We start from the raw sequence: 12,814 nt of genomic DNA on the forward strand, positions 1-12,814 counted from the left end.
TAGAGACACGGTTTCAGCATGTTGGCCAGGCTGGAGTGGTGATGTTTTGTTGTACATATTTTTAGAATTTTATCTAATTATATCTATTAGTATTATCTTTTGTTTCTGACTTTGCTTTTCTGCTTAAAAGGCCTATTCTATCCCATGATCCTATGACTATTCACTTATATGTTATTTAAATACTTTTTTAGTTGTGATTTTTACACTTGGCTTCTTTTTTTTTTTGAGACAGGGTCTCACTACTGCCCAGGCTGGAGTGCAGTGGTGCGATCTCAGCTCACTGCAGCCTCGACTTCCCAGGCTCAGGTGATTCTCTCACCTCAGCCTCCTGAGTAGCTGGGACTACAGGCATGCACAACCACACCCAGCTAATTTTTTTTTTTTTTTTTTTTTTTTTTGAGATGGAGTCAGGCTCTGTTGCCAGGCTGAAGTGCAGTTGCACCATCTCGGCTCACTGCAACCTCCATCTCCCTGGTTCAAGCAATTCTCTTGCCTCAGCCTCCTGAGTAGCTGGGACTACAGGCACGTGCCACCACACCCAGTTAATTTTTTTTTTTTGTATTTTTAGCAGAGACGGGGTTTCACCAAGTTGGCCAGGATGGTCTCAATCTTTTGACCTCGTGATCCGCCTGCCTTGGCCTCCCAAAGTGCTGGGATTACAGGGGTGAGCTGCCGTGCCTGGCCATCATACCCAGCTAATTTTTGTATTTTTTGTAGAGACAGAGACTTGCCATGTTGCCCAGGCTGGTATCAAACTCCTGGACTCAAGCAATCCTACCCATCTCAAACTCCCAAAGTGCTGGGATTACAGGCATGAGCCACTGTGCCCAGCCTTACACTTAACATTTTAATACATTTAGAATTTACCTGGTGTGGCAGGGTGCAGTGGCTTGTACCTGTAATCCCAGCACTTTGGGAGGCCAAGGTGGGCGGATCACCTGAGGTCAGGAGTTCGAGACCAGCCGGGCCAACGTGGTGAAACCCTGTCTCTACTAAAAATGCAAAAATTAGCCGGGTGTGGTGGTGCGTGCCTGTAGTCCCAGCTACTCAGAAGGCTGAGGCAAGAGAATCACTTGAACTCAGGAGATGGAGGTTGCAGTGAGCTGAGATCATCCCATTGCACTCCAGCCTGGGCAACAGAGCAAGACTCAGTCTCAAAAAAAAAAAAAAAAAAAAATTACCTGGTGCACAGGTGCCGTGACTCCTGCCTGTAATCCCAGCACTTTGGGAGTTTGAGATAGGTAGGATCACTTGAGGCTAGGAGTTCGAGACCAGCTGGCCAACATGGTGAGACCCGTCTCCATAAAAAATACAAAAATTAACTGGGCACACCTGTAACTGGTGCACACCTGTAGTCCCAGCTACTTGGGAGACTGAGGAGGGAGGATCACTTGAGCCCTGGAGGTAGAGGCTGCGGTGAGCCATATTTGTGCCACCACACTCCAGCCTGGGTGACAGAGCAAGACCCTATCTCAAAAAAAAAAAAAAAAAAGAATTTTCCTGGTGCATGATGTGAAACAGTCATCTAAGTTTTTTTTTAATAGTTTACCAATTGTTTAAGCACCATTTTTTGAATAATTCTTTTCTCCACTACTTTGTGCTGCAGCTTTCACCACATACTAAATGTTTATATCTATTCTAGGGTCTCTATCTTAATGACCATAACTTTAGAAAAATGTCTTTTTTTTAAAAAATTTTTTTGAAATGGAGTCTCGCTCTGTCGCCCATGCTGGAGTGCAGTAGCGTGATCTCAGCTCACTGTAACCTCCGCCTCCCAGGTTAAAGCGATTCTCCTGCCTCAGCCTTCCGAGTAGCTAGGACTGCAGGCATGTGCCACCACGCCCGGCTAAGTTTTTGTATTTTTAGTAGAGACAAGGTTTCACCATGTTAGCCAGGCTGGTCTCGAACTCCTGGCCTCATGATCTGCCCGCTTTGGCCTCCCAAAGTGCTGGGATTACAGGCGTGAGCCACAGTCCCCGGCCAAAAAACACCTTTTAATGTCTAGTGGAATATAGCCCTCCTCATTGTTTTTCTTTTCAACATTTCCTTGATTATTTTCGGGCATTTGTTCTTCCTGATAACTTTAGAATTACCTTGTGATTATGATTGGAATTATGTAAAACCCATACACTTGGAGTAATTTATGTAAAATATTTCATCTTTTATTCAGAGACACAGTATGTCTCTCCTTTACTTTCAATCTTCTTTCTTTAGCTTGAACCAGATGAAATTACCAATATTCAACTTTGTTGACGTCATTCAAACAGCAATTTCATCTGGTTCAAACCTTAGAAAAGTTGTTTTCTTCAAAGGGAAATTATGCTCTCTCTAAACAAACAAAAAAATAGTTTCTCTTAAAAAATCTGGGGAGAAGTAGGGTAGGAAAGAAGTATGATATACTGTAAGTGTTTTATTCATTTTTTTTAAATCCTGGTCCTAAGAATTTCTCACTGCCAGGGGCATCTCTCCAGCACTTTCTGCCACTTCATGCCTAGTTCAAGGCTTCGCCAGCTTAGCTTCCTCCCCATAGTGGGCCAGTCCAAAACAACCAGGGCCTTGAGCCTCAAGGGGTAGGGCTAGTCCGTGAAAAAGGGTTTCAGGCCAGGTGCGGTGGCTCACATCTGTAATCCCAGCTGGGAAGCCGAGGCGGGTGGATCACCTGAGGTCAGGAGTTCAAGACCAACCTGACCAACATGATGAAACCCCATCTCTACTGAAAATACACACACAAAAAAATTACCCAGGTGTGTTGGCACGTGCCTGTAGTCCCAGCTACTCAGGAGGCTGAGAGAGGAGAATCACTTAAACCTGGGAGGCGGAGGTTGCAGTGAGCTGAGATTGCGCCACCACACTCCAGCCTGGGTGACAGAGCGAGACTCTGTCTCAAAAAAAAGAGAAAAGAAAAGAAAAAGGTTTCAGATGAAGTTCAATGACATCTAAATGGGATGGGGTAAGGGTCCCAGTCTTCCCCATAAACCTTAGTTTTGCTTTCTCTTCCTGAGAGCTAGAACAGTGACCTCATCTGGGAGAATCCAGCCAACACTGCATTCTACACCATCTGCATTCTATACTCCTACCACAACAACCCACTATAAACTGGGGTAAGATACACTAGAAGTGGGTATTTGGGTGTAATCCTGATCATCTTTTTCCTTGTATGGGAGCCTTCCAAATAATGCATATATAGAGCATAAGAAGAAGTTTCAAATAGACGCAAAGTCATGATGGTTGTAAAAAAAAAAAAAAAATCCAAAGAGGTAATTGCACTGTTTTCACAAAATAGGATCAACATGTAATTATGAATAACAATATAAATGTCATCCAAAGATATAGGAGGTGAACTTTTAGGGTTTCAGTGAAAGTGTTATTTTGCAGGGGTTAATAAACATACTAATACTTTGTCCACCCTATGTTAAAAAAAATTCACCCCCAAGACAGAACTGCAGGCTGCTTTTAAATGCAAACATGGCATTGGGCTTCTCTGGCCATTAGATGTCACTGCAGTAAATGGAGAGTAGCTGAGCATCACCTGATTGGAGCCTGAAGTTCGGTGATCTCTGTCCAGTTAACAACTTCATAATCCCTGCTTGAAATCCATCTTTGGTTTGGAGAATAAGAGGCCTAGAAACCACAGGCTAATGCTAAACTTGTTGGTTTTGTTGTTACTGTTACTTGTCCTACAAAGCACACACTCCAAATTCACCAAGAAGAGAGGGCTTTAATAACAGTCTGTCCTCGCTGGAGCAGGCAGGGTTTGCCAGCAGAATAAGTAACGAGGGACCTTTGCAGGGCCACTGGGCTGCTCTGACCTGAGCACACTTAATGGCAACATTTGCATTCCATTGGCTTTCCCCATTGCACGGCCTGTCATGAAGCAAATCAATGGCAGGTGTCTGTTGGATAACGAGCTACACAGGGAATTTTTCTCGATCCCTGCACTGACTGGCCCCTTTGTCTGGATGTTTCTTTCTCTTAATATGCTTTTCTCTAGACACACACAGCCCATTTAATGGCACATCAGGTTGGAACTCTTTTGAACATGATGACAGTAATCAGAAGTCTTGTTTAACCAGCTGAGCCCTTCCTTCACCATGCTTACACTCATTTTATCCCTTTTTCCTTTTCTTGCCTTGGCTCCTGGCTGGCATGCTAGAGAACGGAGAGGTAAATAAATTATGCATGTGCATGTCTTGATAGAATGGCTTCTGGTGGGAAGGGGGGTGGGTCAGGCCTGTGCACACACGGAATGAGGTGCCCCCAACTTGGTGTGCTTTCACGGACCCCAACCACCCTGCCTGAAATCCCCTTCTCCACGCTTCAGTGCATCTTAGCTCAAGCCCTTCCAGGTATAGCCTGGCCTTTTTGTCTATCTCCCATACCTAGCCCAGGGCCTGGGCCAGAAGAGATGGCAGAACTTAGTGTATTGAGAGAACAAGTAGGAAGGGTAAAATATTGACAGAGATGAATTCATCTGATTAATCTGTGCACCCCGAATAAGAACCAGGGAGTCCTGAGAAAATGGCTCTCTGCACAGGTGCATGTGAAGAAGAGAGGGAGATAGGCTGGGGAATACTGCCCTGAAAATCCAGGGAGCAGCTGAGAATGTAGGAGCCTTGGAATCTGGCAGGCCTTCTGAAAGGATCAGGAGGGAGGTACCAGACACATGTTCGGTCCCCCCACAACTCTGCCTGACACCCTCCCCTATTGCCCATATTAGGTGTCTCCATTTCATCAAATATAAAACCAAGTGTGAGCCTGTTGCTTTATACCCCAGTGGACTTTGACCCCATCACAGCTCACAAGGTAAGCAGGATTGGGCCAGGTCAGCATTTGAACTGAAAGCACATAAGATGAAGGACAAAGGTGGTATCCGAGTGGTACAGCTGACTGAGCAGAATATACATGGTCAGTGAATAAACAGAGGCCCCAGCCTACTCAAATAGAGATGCTCGACACCTCGGGTTACCTTTGTTGAATTGGACACAGTCACTTCATTCATTCCCTCTCAGGGTGCTCATCCCCTCTTGTAGTTTTTCATGTTCATATCTACATCTTCAATCCTGACCTCCCTTCTGAGCCATGGTCCCACATTTCCCACAGCCTGCTCGACATCACTATTTGGCTATCATATCCCCACTGTCACCTCTAACTTAATGTGCATCAAGCTGACCTCTTCTTTTCCTAACACTGTTATCCCAGAGTTTTCCATTTCAATTCCATCATTGCCCCAGTGACTCAGGCTGGAAATCCACAACTTGTGTTTGACTCTTCCCCTTCCCCTCACCCGTTTAACCTTGAGCCCAGTTGCTTCTTCATTCCTAACATTCCCATGCTGGTCTTTCTTTTTGTCACTGCCTCTTGCCCTAATCTTGGACCTTATCAGCTCATATCTAGGCTATTACAGTAATCTCCTCATTGGTCTCCAGGATTAATTCTAAAAATGATCTTAAGCATTGAATATTAATATGTACTAGGCACTGTGCTAAGTGCTTTGTGTTCATTATCTCATTTAATCCTTATAACAGCCCTACAAGGTGGGCACTGTTATTATTAAGTCCATTTTACAGATGAGAAAACTGAGGCACCGAAAGGTTTTGTAGCCTGCAAGTTCACCCATCCAGTAATTGAGCTGCGATATAAGCCCAGGGAGCTTGTCTCCAGAGTCAGTGCTCATTTCAGTCCTCTCCAGCCCAGCCCATATGGGATTCTGTCAGATGAATCTTTCTCAGATCTGTCTGCATTAGATCCTTTTTTTTTTTTTTTTTTCTTTTTGTGAGACAGGGTCTTGCTCTCTCTCCCAGGCTGGAGTGCAGTGGCACAATCACAGCTCATTGTAGCCTCAACCTCCCGGGCCCAAGCAATCCTTCCACCTCAGCCTCCCAAGTAGCTGGGACCACAGGCATGCGCCACCTATGCCTGACTAATATTTTAAATGTTTTGTAGAGATGAGGTCTCCTGGTCTCCTTATGTTGCCTAGGCTGGTCTCAAACTCCTGGGCTCAAGCCATCCTCCCGCTTTGACCTCCCAAAGTGGTGGGATTACAGGCATGAGCCACTGTACTCAGCCTGTTGTGTCCTTCTTGATTGTCCCCAGAGAAAAAAGGCTGAGCCCCTTGGCTTGGCATGTTTCCCTTACCAACTGTGCGATCCTTGTTGCACAGAGGCCCTTTATATAAGAAGTTACAAAAACAAATGCCTGCAGAAACTTGGAAGTAACATGAAAAAGAGAATGTAGGGAAATCCAGATAACATACACTCACCCTGTAAAGAATAAGCCTTCAGGCTGGGCCTGGTGGCCCATGTCTGTAATCCCACCACTTTGGGAAGCCAAGGTGGGTGGATCACTTGAGGTCAGGAGTTCAAGACCAGCCTGGTCAACATAATGAAACCCTGTCTCTACTAAAACACACACAAAAAAATTAGGTGGGCATCGTGGCAGGTGCCTGTAGTCCCAGCTACTCAGGAGGCTGAGGCGGGAGGATCGCTTGAACCTAGGAGGTGGAGGTTGCAGTGAGTTGAGATTGTGCCACTGCACTCCAGCCTCGGTGACAGAGCGAAACTTCATCTCAAAAAAAAAAAAAAAAAAGGCTTCAAATGCATTCTGAGCCATCATGGCTTTCAAAAGCATTCTGGAGAGCTAAACTTCACTGTGCTCACAAAATGTGATTTGCATCTAAATATGGATAACAGAAAGGAAGAGAGAGAGCCAGTAGAGGCTGTGGCCAGTTCCTTTTCTCCAAAGGACGGATGCCATTTAGAAATGTAGGCCCAGTTTTCAAAGGAGTCTAAAATCCAGATTTTTATGTAAAATCTCCCAGTTTTTCACTGCTGGCAAATGAAAATTGTTAAGTACTGGCTGGGCTAAACAAAACACACATTTGTATGACCTCTGCTCTATTCAAGCCTCCAAGTTCATCAAACTAATCTTCTTAGCCCCTTCTCCCAAGCCCTGAAGACTAAGTGCATTTCACATTCCAGTCACCAGGCCTTTGTTCATGAGGTTACCTCTGTCTTGGAACATCTGTCCCAATTTTCTTAAAGGCTCAACTGAGGTTTGTCTCAGTGATGGCTGTCTTTTCTGACCTACTGTAGCACATACCTGTTGTTTAAGAAATGAGTTGGCTTTTCCCATCCCCAAAACAGCTGTCCTGTCTTGATGGATCAAGGTAGATGTTTTGCCTTTGTAGAACCACAATGGAGGTGCTCCAGCCCACTTCAGAGGGGATTCTGGGGCAAGAGAAGCTGAGTTAACTAACAGTCTACTCAGTTAATAACTGCAGATGCCGTATTTTCACTGTCCCCCACCCAACCCCCAAGGGCATAGTTATTTTGTTCTAAGAGCTTTGTGGGTGAATACCACCCACCCCCTTTTTATTTTTGAGACAAGAGTCTCGCTTTGTTGCCCAGGCTGGAGTGCAGTGGTGCAATCTCGGCTCACTGCAACCTCCGCCTCCCGGGTTCAAGTGATTCTCCTGCCTCAGCCTCCCGAGTAGCTGGGACTACAGGCATGCACTGCCACGCCCAGCTAATTTTGTATTTTTAGTAGAGATGGGGTTTCACCATGTTGGCCACGCTGGTCTCGAACTCCTGACCTCTGGTGATCCACCTGCTTCAGCCTCCCAAACTGCTGGGATTACAGGCATGAGCCACCGTGCCCGGCCAAATAACCCCTTTTAAATGATGCTTTTAGCCTATACGTGCCCTCTGATCCAGCCAGTTTCTTTTCCATGGCATTTCTCTCCATGCCCTACCTCTTCCCATCTTAACACTATTGCCCTGCTGTTCCCTCACTACCAAAGCCACCTCCTGAAGTCTTCTCCCATCTCCCCAAGCAGTAGTCTCCCGCTCCTGAATGGCTCACTCTTGCTAGAGCTGTCTTATGGCCCATGCCACATGCTTCCTTTTGTTATAATCTTTTGTGTCCCTTATTTCCTCTAGATTGCAAACTCTTTGCCTGTGGGAAGTATGTCTTACACATTTGTATATCCTCACAACACACAGCCTCATGTAGCAGACATCTAATACTTGTTTAAAAATGAAGTTTAGGGACAGCTTAGGAGATCTCACTGTCTGCTGGGTGAGTCCCAAGTCCGTGTGGTTGTACCTACCCAAGATGAAGGTAAGAACACCCAAGCCTGCCTCCTGCTCAACCTGCTGCCCTAAGAAAACCTCTGCATGTCCCCTGTCTAAAACTGTCTATGCACTTTGCTCTGAGAATGCACTGTCTTCCATCTCCTACCCTAGCAATCAGGTTCTATGCATCTCAGTGCAAACAGCCGTTAACGTTTCAGGATAGACAAATATGCTAAAAGGACAGAAGGAAAAATTCTTGACACCATTTTGATTTACACCTCCTCTTCATTCCAGCCTCCTGGCGCTTTGTATGGTGGCTGGAAGTGCTTGACAAATCATAGCACCATCAAATTTATACAGTCATCCCTAGGTGTCTGCAGGCCATTGGTTGCAGAATCCCTCTCTGATACCAAAATCCACTCATTTCTCAGCGCTGAAGTCGGCCCTGTGAAACCTGTGGACACAAAAAGTTGGCCCTCCTTATACACAAGTCCCGCATCCCAAATTTGATTGTGGATGCAGAACCCACAGAAACAGAGGGCCGACTGTATTTATTGAAAAAAATCCACATATAAGTGAACCAGCACAACTCAAATCCATGTTGTTCAAAGGTCAACTGTAGGCCGGGTGCAGTGGCTCACGCCTGTAATCACCACACTTTGGGAGGCTGAGGCAGGCCGATCAACGGAGGTCAGGAGTTTGAGACCAGCCTGGCCAACATGGTGAAACCCCGCCTCTACTAAAAATACAAAATTATCCTGGCATGGTGGCACACGCCTGTAATCCCAGCTACTCAGGAGGCTGAGACAGGAGAATCGCTTGAACCCAGGAGGTGGAGGTTGCAGTGAGCTGAGATTGCACCACTGCACTCCAGACTGGGCAACAGAGCAAGACTCTGTCTCAAAAAAAAAAAAAAAAAGAAAAGAAAAGGAAAAAAAAGAAAAACAAAAGTTGGTTGCTTTCTGTAAATGTGACGAGATTTGAATGAATGCATGTAAATCTATGCTGTACTTTGTTGGGGAGGTTTTTGTCAGGGATAAGGATGGGGGCAAACTATGTTAAGGGAAGTGATGACAAGAAAGCCTTCCCTGCGATTAAGAAATTATAATAACATATACTTACCTGGCAGGGGAGATACCATGATCATGAAGGTGGTTTTCCCAGGGCGAGGCTTATCCATTGCCCTCTGGATGTGCTGACCCCTGCGATTTCCCCAAATGTGGGAAACTCGACTGCACAATTTGTGGTAGTGGGGGACTGCGTTCGCGCTTTCCCCTGAGAAAAAAAAAAAAAGAAAGAAAGAAATTATAGGCCGGGCACAGTGGCTCACGCCTGTAATCCTAGCACTTTCGGAGGCCGAGGCAGGCGGATCACGAGGTCAGGAGATCGAGACCATCCTGGCTAACACGGTGAAACCCCGTCTCTACTAAAACACAAAAAATTAGCCGGGCGTGGTGGTGGGTGCCTGTGGTCCCAGCTACTTGGGAGGCTGAGGCAGGAGAATGCCGCGAACCCGGGAGGCAGAGTTTGCAGTGAGCGGAGATCGCGCTACTGCACTCCAGCCTGGGCGACAGAGCAAGACTCCGTCTCAAAAAAAAAAAAAAGAAAGAAAGAAATTATAATAATATAATAATAACTACCACTTATTGGTCACTTAATGTATACAAGGCAGTTTATTATCCCATTTAACTGTCTTTATTGACCCTATGAAATAAGTACTCTTAGTACTCCTATTTTATAGATGAGGAAACAAGGCACAAGGTGTAAGTCACTTACCCTACCATCACATAGCTAGTAAGTAAGTGGCGAAGCCGGGACTTGAACCTATGTCTCTCCTTCCTCAGGCCCTTTTTTTATTCACCAAGAGTACAGGAGCCTAATCCTGTAGGCAAGGTAACTGGATCATTTTGACTTTAGTTCCCTTGCCCCAGGTGTGGGACTAGAGGATGAGGGAGCGGGAAAGCAAACCTTGATATTGGGAGTCTACAGCCTCAGTGCAAGAGGAGTTGAGAAAATCAATACTTTGCAAGCTCAGAAACCGACAGGCCATAGCCTCGTCTTAATCCGTTCAGGCTGCAATAACAAAATATCATAAACTAGATGGCTTATAAACAACCAAAATGTATTTCTCACCGTTCTGGAGACTGAGAAGTCCAAGGTCAAGGCAGATTTGATACCTGGCGAAGGCCAGCTTCCTAGAGCCTTCTTGCTTTGCCCTCACATGGTGGAAGGGGGAGCTAGCTTTCTTCCATCTCTTTTAAAAGGACCCGAATCCCATTCATGAGAGCTTTGCCTTCATGGCCTAATCACCTCCCAAAGGCCCTGCCTCCTAAAACCATCACCCTAAGAGTCAGGATTTCAACAGATGAATTTTGGGAGGACACAAACACTCAGAGCATAACGAGCCTGGCTTTGGCCAGGGAATGGTTAACTCAAGTTAGAGAGAGGAAAAAAAAATCTTTGGAAAACTGGGCTGTCCTGGGGTCTGCTTTAGTCCCTGGCAGTCTGGCAATGGAAAGCCCTACTTGTTGCTTTGACTTGAGAAGCCGTAATGAGCAATGAGCCACAGGCATAGACCATTCAGTAGCCACAGGTCTTTGGCCAGCCTTGAACGACAACTGCTCAGAGGGACTGGGAAGAAAGCCTGCCTACCACAGGGGGCACGGCAGGGAGCAGAAGCAAAGCCCCAGGATGGGAGAGTAAATTGTTATAACTATCCCTGCGAGGAGGTGCTAACAAAGTTCCAGGTTTTCTGCCTACTTCAATATTTCCCGGTTGGCATAGCATCTACTCTTAGTAGGAACAGAGTTCTATTTGCCTAACAGAGTCAAATTACCTGTCCAGAGGTATAAACACTGCTAGGTTCTAAGCCTTCAGGGTAGTGGGAGAGGAGTGGAGCCTTACCTTTAGTTTGTTGTATTTTCAACTCCCTGCTGTCATCTTACTTTTAAGTCTGGCCCCTTTGTGAACCAAATTCTTCTAACTGAGTAGCATTGCATTAGCAGTCAGAAAAAAAAAAAAAGATGCTTTTCAAATATAGGTAGATGTCTGGACATCCCTTAGGCAAGGTGGCTCTGTATGAGCGTCACTATTAAAGTGAAAGGAAAGGAAAAGTCTCCCCACCCTTGTTTTTTTTTTTCAAAAGGTATAGAGTGCCCGAAATACTTTAGGGATGGCAGCTGTTGAGCATGGAAACAAGACTTGTCCCTAGAGGGAAGGCAAGGAAGGCATGGGGAAGAGCCTTCCTAACTCCACTTAGTGTAAAATCACTCTGTCCTCTTCCCCTGACCTGAGCTGGCTTATTCCTTGGAAGAGATAAAGATCTGGGAGTCAAAATGACCACCCTGTGCTGAGCAGGCTTCTTTGAACTCCAGCTAAACGGTAACAGCACCTAAGATAGGATGTTCCCACCCTCACTCCCCACCTCAAAGTGGAGGTGAAGAGGGAGATAAGGGAAAGGGAGAGAAAGGTCCCAGGAAAGGTCTGCTGTCAAGAGGGAGGACCCGCAGCTGGCTGGGAGCATTCACAGGAAGCACCAATTTTCACCTCCTTTTTTCCACAGAGCTGTCGCTTATTTGCCTACGACGGCTGTGTTCCTCTTGAGGCTATAATGGGCAGACTAGCTCAGTGGGTAACAGTGTGAGCTTTGGATCCCAGCCTTGCCCCTTACTCCCGCGTGAACTTGTGTACACCACATAACCCATCTGAGCCTCATCTTCCTCATCTGTTTTGAGGGTAAGAATGGTGCCTACCTCATCTACTTGCAGCAAAGACTAAATTCGTTTAGTGCAAATGCAAAGCCAGGCCCATAATAAGTACTCTCAATAATGCTAAGATGCCATGTTTATTGTTCTTGAAGCATCATTTCAGAATCTGTGCACAGCATGGAAGGCCTGATTAGAACCATAAAAGCCAGTCCAAGGCCAGGCGCGGCGACTCACGCCTGTAATCCCAGCACTTTGGGAGGCCGAGGTGGGTGGATCACTTGAGGCCAGGAGTTCCAGACCAGCCTGGCCAACACGGCGAAACCCCGTCTCTAATAAAAATTAAAAAATTAGCTGGGCGTGGTGGCGCGCGCCCGTAGTCCCAGCTAGTCAATAGGCTGAGGCATGATAATCACTTGAACCGAGGAGGCAGAGGTTACAGTGAGCCGAGATCGCACCACTCCAGCCTGGGCGACAGAGTGAAACTCTATTTAAAAAAAAAAAAAAAAAAAAAGCCAGTCCAGATGTGTTTCCATGTTTCCTATGATTACTGTAAACACACAAATGAGCTGGGCTCACAGAACCTCAATAGACCTTGGATATGTATAGCTAATGATGAGCAGCGACAGGAATCGAGAGTTCGTACAGAATTTTTTGGTTTGGTTAGCGTAACAACAGGCTTTACAGACAGGCTCCATGTGCAAGCACTACACACCTCTGTATGTTCTCAGCCTTCTGAGAACTGTCACTGCCAAATCTTTTCCTTCACCCTCCCCACCCTATCTCACCCCCAGGCAAGGTGACACTTTCAAAGTTGGCACGGCAGGCAGCACATGCCAGGCCTGTGACCCAGGCCTCAGCAGCTCTGCTCACTTGCATGGCAATTGCTTTCTACAGTCGGGCCCAGCTGCACTTTGGGTTTCCCCAACCCCCACCCCCAATCACCACACAGGAACTGGCTGTTTCTCTTTTCTTCGTCCAAGCTGAATACTGACCTACTGTGGTTTGCTTGCTTCCCCCATTGTGATCGCAGGCTTT

General features: G+C 46.2%; 1 protein-coding gene and 1 non-coding gene across 2 annotated transcripts in view; both read left to right on the forward strand.

Annotated features, from left to right (window-relative positions):
- The window catches only part of SLC25A43 (solute carrier family 25 member 43), a 47,196-nt gene that overhangs the window by 13,417 nt on the left and 20,965 nt on the right, over positions 1-12,814 (forward strand). The window lies entirely within an intron of this gene.
- On the forward strand, positions 9,187-9,350 carry LOC115932580 (U1 spliceosomal RNA). Its single transcript, XR_004068842.1, has one exon. It is a non-coding gene; the product is annotated as a U1 spliceosomal RNA (small nuclear RNA).

Source organism: Gorilla gorilla, chromosome X (genome assembly GCF_029281585.2).
Source record: "Gorilla gorilla gorilla isolate KB3781 chromosome X, NHGRI_mGorGor1-v2.1_pri, whole genome shotgun sequence".
Lineage (NCBI taxonomy): Eukaryota > Metazoa > Chordata > Mammalia > Primates > Hominidae > Gorilla > Gorilla gorilla.